We start from the raw sequence: 6,122 nt of genomic DNA on the forward strand, positions 1-6,122 counted from the left end.
GGTTCCTCTGCCTTTTGTAAATCCAGCTTGTACATCTGGAAGTTCACAGTTCACATACTGTTGAAGCCTGACTTGGAGAATTTTGAGCATTACTTTGCTAGCGTGTGAGATAAGTGCAATTATGCAGTAGTTTGAGCGTTCTTTGGCATTGCCTTTCTTTGGGATTGGAATGAAAATTGACCTTTTCCAGTCCTGTGGCCACTGCTGAGTTTTCCAAGTTTGCTGGCATATTGAGTGTAGCACTTTTACAGCATCATCTTTTAGGATTTTAAATAGCTTAACTGGAACTATATATGTGTATATTTTGTTGTGTATTATAATCCCTAGTGTCTATACATTACACAGCATGTGCAAGAATTTATTGAAAGTACTTACTGAATTAATTTTTGAATCACTTAATCTTAGTCCTTCCCTGTGTGATAGCCAACTTTTCCCAGTTTACTGGGAATTTTCTTATTTTTCACCAAAAGTCCTGTATCCTGGGATATTCCTAAGTCTAAGGTAAAAGAGTGAAGTTGACTACCCTATTATGAGAGTTCATCAGCTGGCCAACTCATGAAAAATATGTCTTCTAAAATTACATACTCTGAGACTTTGCTGGATATGTAATAAATATACATTTATTCTGATTTTTATCTCTAGATACTTTTCTAACCAAAACTCTTTAAAAAGAGACTTTGTTTTGAAAGACTATTCCCAAAAATCTATCTTCAAACAACTAGAATTATCTTGAAGAATCTGCTCTCTGGCAAGAAATAAATTCCTCCGTCATTAAAATCTGACTCACAGAGATGCTCAAGCAACCAAAGGTCAGGGCAGTTCAGAGGCAAGAGGAGAACACAGTGGCCTGGCAAGGCCCCCTGAAGGGCCCAAAGGCTTCAGACATCAAAGTGAGAGAAGGCAATTTCCCTTCGTTATTAGTGAGTGGCTAATATCTTGTAATCTTTCTTTGCTGCAGCAGTACTGGCAGTTCCAATTTTTTTTTGTCCCACATCCTGAAGGTGTCATAAAAATTGTAGAAAGCATTCTTCATTAGCTTAAGATTTTCTATTAATTTCTTTTATTCAATTTCTCTTTTATGTCTCAAAGAAATACTGTAATACATATATTCTTATTATGTTAAAAATAGGAAATATATGAAATAAATAATTTCAAGTACAAGAAATCAACATTACCTTTATTAGCCCTACCATAGTTTGTCCTCAGGGCAAACAACAGGGAGGGAGCACGTCCCTTTTCAACAGAAAATTGGATTAAAGATTTATTGAGCATGGCCCACCCATCAGCACAAGACCCAGATTCCTCCACAGTCAGTTTCTCCCATCAGGAAGCTTCCATAAGCCTCTTATCCTTGTCCATCAGAGGACAGACAGACTGAAAACCATGATCACAGTAAACTAAACAAACTGATCACATGGATCACAGCCTTGTCTAACTCAATGAAACTATGAGCCATGCAGTGTAGGGCCACCCAAGACAAACAGGTCATGGTGGAGAGTTCTGACAAAATGTACACAGGAGAAGGAAACGGCAAACCAGAATTCTTGCCTTGAGAATCTCAAGAACAGTATGAAAAGGCAAAAAGATAAGACACTGAAAGATGAACTCCCCAGGTTAGTAGGTGTCCAACATGCTACTGGAGAAGAGCGGAGAAATAACTCCAGAAAGAATAAGGAGATGGAGCCAAGCAAAAACAATGCCCAGCTATGGATGTGACTGGTGATGGAAGTAAAGTCAGATGCTGTAAAGATTGCATCAGTTCAGTTCAGTTCAGTCGCTCAGTCGTGTCCGACTCTTTGCGACCCCATGAATCGCAGCACGCCAGGCCTCCTGGTCCATCACCAACTCCCGGAGTTCACTCAGACTCACGTCCATCGAGTCAGTGATGCCATCCAGCCATCTCATCCTCTGTCGTGCCCTTCTCCTCCTGCCCCCCCAATCCCTCCCAGCATCAGAGTCTTTTCCAATGAGTCAACTCTTCGCATGAGGTGGCCAAAGTACTGGAGTTTCAGCTTTAGCATCATTCCTTCCAAAGAAATCCCAGGGCTGATCTCCTTCAGAATGGACTGGTTGGATCTCCTTGCAGTCCAAGGGACTCTCAAGAGTCTTCTCCAACACCACAGTTCAAAAGCATCAATTCTTCAGTGCTCAGCCTTCTTCACAGTCCAACTCTCACATCCATACATGACCACAGGAAAAACCATAGCCTTGACTAGACAGACCTTTGCATAGGAATCTGTAATTATTTTTAGTATATGTGCTGCTGTAATTTTGGGTCCATAAATCAAAGTAAATTGGAAGTGGTCAAACAGGAGATGGCAAGAATGATTGTCAACATTTTAGGAATCAGTGAACTGAAATGGACCAGAATGGATGAGCTTAATTAAGATGACCATTATATCTACTATGGTGGGCAAGAATCTTTGGAAGAAAAGGAGTGTCCCTCATAGTCAACAAAACAGTCCAAACTGAAGTACTTGGGTGCAGTCTCAAAAATGACAGAATGATCTCTGCTCATTTCCAAGGCAAACCATTCAACACTACAGTAATGCAAGTCTAGGCCCAAACACTAACACCAAAGAAGCTGAAGTTGAACCATTCTATGGTAATCTATAAGACTGTCTAGAACTAACAGAAAAAAAAGATTTTCTTTTCATCATAGGAGATTGGCATGCAAAAATAGGAAGTCAAGAGATAACTGGAGTAATAAGAAAGTTACTCCACAGAAGAAATATACAAAAAATATCTTCATGACCCAAATAACCAGGATGGTATGATCACTCACCTAGAGCCAGATATCCTGGAATGTGAAGTCGAGTGGGCCTTAGGAAGCATCACTATGAACAAAACTAGTGGAGGTGATGGAATTACAGTTTAGCTATTTCAAATCCTAAAAGATGATGCTGTGAAAGTCCTTCACTCAATATGTTGGCATATTTGGAAAACTCAGCAGAGGCCACTGGACTAGAAAAGGTCAATTTCCATTCAAATCCCAAAGAAAGGCAATGCCAAAGAAAATTCAAACTACTGCACAAAGGCACTCATCTCATAGACTAGCAAAGTAATGTTCAGAATTCTCCAAGTCAGGCTTCAACAGTATGTGAACCATGAACTTCCAGATGTTCAAGCTGGATTTAGAAAGGCAGAGGAACCGGAGATCAAATTCCCGACATCCAATCATTGAAAATCATCTTGATCATTGAAAAAGTGAGAGTTCCAAAAAAAACATCTACTTCTGCTTTATTGACTACACCAAAGCTTTTGACTGTGTGGATCACAACAAACTCTGGAAAATTCTTAAAGAGATGGGAATAGCAGATCACCCTACCTGCCTTCTGAGAAATCTGTATGCAGGTCCAGAAGCAACAGTTAGAACTGGACATGGAAAAACAGATTGGTTCCAAATTGGGAAAGGAGTCTGTCAAGGCTGTATATTATCACTCTGCTTGTTTAAAATTACATGCAGAGTACATCATGCAAAATGCCAGGCTGGATGAAGCACAAGCTGAAGTCAAGATTGCTGGGAGAAATATCAATAACCTCAGATATGCAGATAACAACACCCTTATGGCAGAAAGTGAAGAGGAAATAAAGAGCCTCTTGATGAAAGTGAAAGAGGAGAGTGAAAAAGCTGGCTTAAAACTCAACATTCAGAAACTAAGGTCATGGTATCCAGTCCCATCACTTCATGGCAAATAGATGGGGAAACAATGGAAACAGTGAGAGATTTATTTTTTTTTTGGGGGGGGCTCCAAATTCACTGAAGATGGTGACTAAAGCCATGAAATTAAAAGATGCCAGCTCCTTGGTATAAAAGCTATGACCAATCTAGATAGCATATTAAAAAGCAGAGATAGTAGTTTGCCAACAAAGGTCTATCTAGTCAAAGCTATGGTTTTTCCAGTAGTCATGTGTGGATGTGAGAGTTGGACTATAAAGAAAGCTGAGCACCAAAGAATTGATGCTTTTGAACTGTGGTGTTGGAGAACATTCTCGAGAGTCCCTTGGACTGCAAGTAGATCCAACCAGTCAATCTGAAAGGAAATCAGTCCTGAATATTCATTGGAAGAACTGATGCTGAAGCTGCAATACTTTGGCCACCTGATGTGAAGAACTGACTCATTGGAGAAGACCTTGATGCTGGGCAAGATTGAAGGCAGGAGAATGGGATGACAGAGGATGAGATGCTTGGATGGCATCAACAACTCGATAGATATGAGTGTGAGCAAGCTCCAGGAGTTGGTGATGGGCAGGGAATCTGGCATGCTACAGTCCATGGGGTTGCAAGGGGTCAGACATGACTAAGCAGCTGAACTGAACTGTAGAGGCAAGTTTAGCCTTGCAGTACAAAATACAGCAGGGAAAAGCTAACAAAGTTTTGCCAAGAGATCTCACTGGTCATAGCAAACACCACTTCGAACAACATAAGAGACAACTTTACAGATGGACATCACCACATGATCTATATGGAAATCAGATTAATTATATTCTTTGCAGCCGAAGATGATGAAGCTTTACATAGGCAGCAAAAACAAAACTGGGAGCTGATTGTGGCTCAGATCATGAACTCCTTATTGCAAAATTCAGACTTAAATTAAGAAAGTAGAGAAAATCACTACACTTTTCAGATGTGAGCTAAATCAAATCCCTTACTATTATACAGTGGAAGTGACAAACAGATTTGAGGAATTAGATCTGATAGAGTGCCTGAGAACTATGGACAGAGGTTCATGACATTGTAAAGGAGAAAGTGATCAAGACCATCCCCAAGAAAAACATAAGCAAAAAGACAAAATGATTCTCTGAGGAGGCCTGACAAATAGCTGAGAAAAGAAGAGAAGCAAAAAGCAAAAGAGAAAAGGTAAGACATACCCATCTGAATGCAGAAATCCAAAGAATAGCAAGGATAGATAAGAAAGTTTTTCTCAGTGATCAATGCAAAGAAATAGAGGTAAACATTAGAAAGGGAGACTAGAGATCTCTTCAAGAAAATTAGAGATACCAAAGGAATATTTCATGCAAAGATGGGCAAAATAAAGGACAAAAACTTTATGGACCTAACAGAAGCAGAAGATTTTAAGAAGAGCTGGCAAGAATACAGAGAACTATACAGAAAAGATCTTCATGACCACAGTGGTGTGATCACTAACCTAGAGCCAGACATCCTGGACTGCAAAGTCAAGAAGGCCTCAGGAAGCATCGCTACAAACAAAGCTAGTGGAGGTGATGGTTAGCTATTTCAAATTCTAAAATATGATGCTGTGAAGTGCTACACTCAGTATCTTAGCAAATTTGGAAAACTCAGCAGTGGCCTCAGGACTGGAAAAGATCAGTTTTCATTTCAATATCAAAGAAAGGCAATGCCAAATAAAGTTCAAACTACTGCAGAATTGCACTCATCTCACACATTACCAAAGTAATGCTCAAAATTTTCCAAGTGATGCTTCAACAGTACACAACCTGAGAACTTCCAGATGTTCAAGATGGATTTAGAAAAGGTGGAGTAACCCGAAATGATCAAATTGCCATCCTCCACTGGATCATGGAAAAAGTAAGAGTTCCAGAAAAACATCTATACCTGCTTTATTGACTACACCAAAGCCTTTGACTGTGTGGATCACAACAAACTGTGGAAAATTATTAAAAGAGATGGGTTTAACAGATTCCTGAGAAATCTGTATGCAAGTAAAGAAGCAACAGTTAGAACCAGACATGGAGCAATGGACTGGTTCCAAATTACAGAAGGAGTATGTCAAGGCTGTGTATTGTCACCCTGTTTATTTAACTTATATGCAGAGTGCATCACGTGAAATGCAGGGCTGGATGAAGCACAAGCTGGAATCAAGATTGCCAGGAGAAATATCTACTACCCCAGATATGTAGATGACACCACTGTTATTGCAGAAAGCAAAGAAGAACTAAAGATCCTCTTGATGATAGTGGAAGAGGAGAGTGAAAAAATTGGCTAAAAAATCAACATTCAGAAAACAAAGATCATGGCATCCAGTCCCATCACTTCATGGCGAATTGTTGGGAAACAATGGAAACAGTGACAAATTTTATATTCTTGGTCTCCAAAATCACTGCAGATGGTGACTGCAGCCATGAAACTAAAAGACACT

This window comes from Bison bison, unplaced genomic scaffold, assembly GCF_000754665.1.
Source record: "Bison bison bison isolate TAMUID 2011002044 unplaced genomic scaffold, Bison_UMD1.0 scf7180017864262, whole genome shotgun sequence".
NCBI lineage: Eukaryota > Metazoa > Chordata > Mammalia > Artiodactyla > Bovidae > Bison > Bison bison.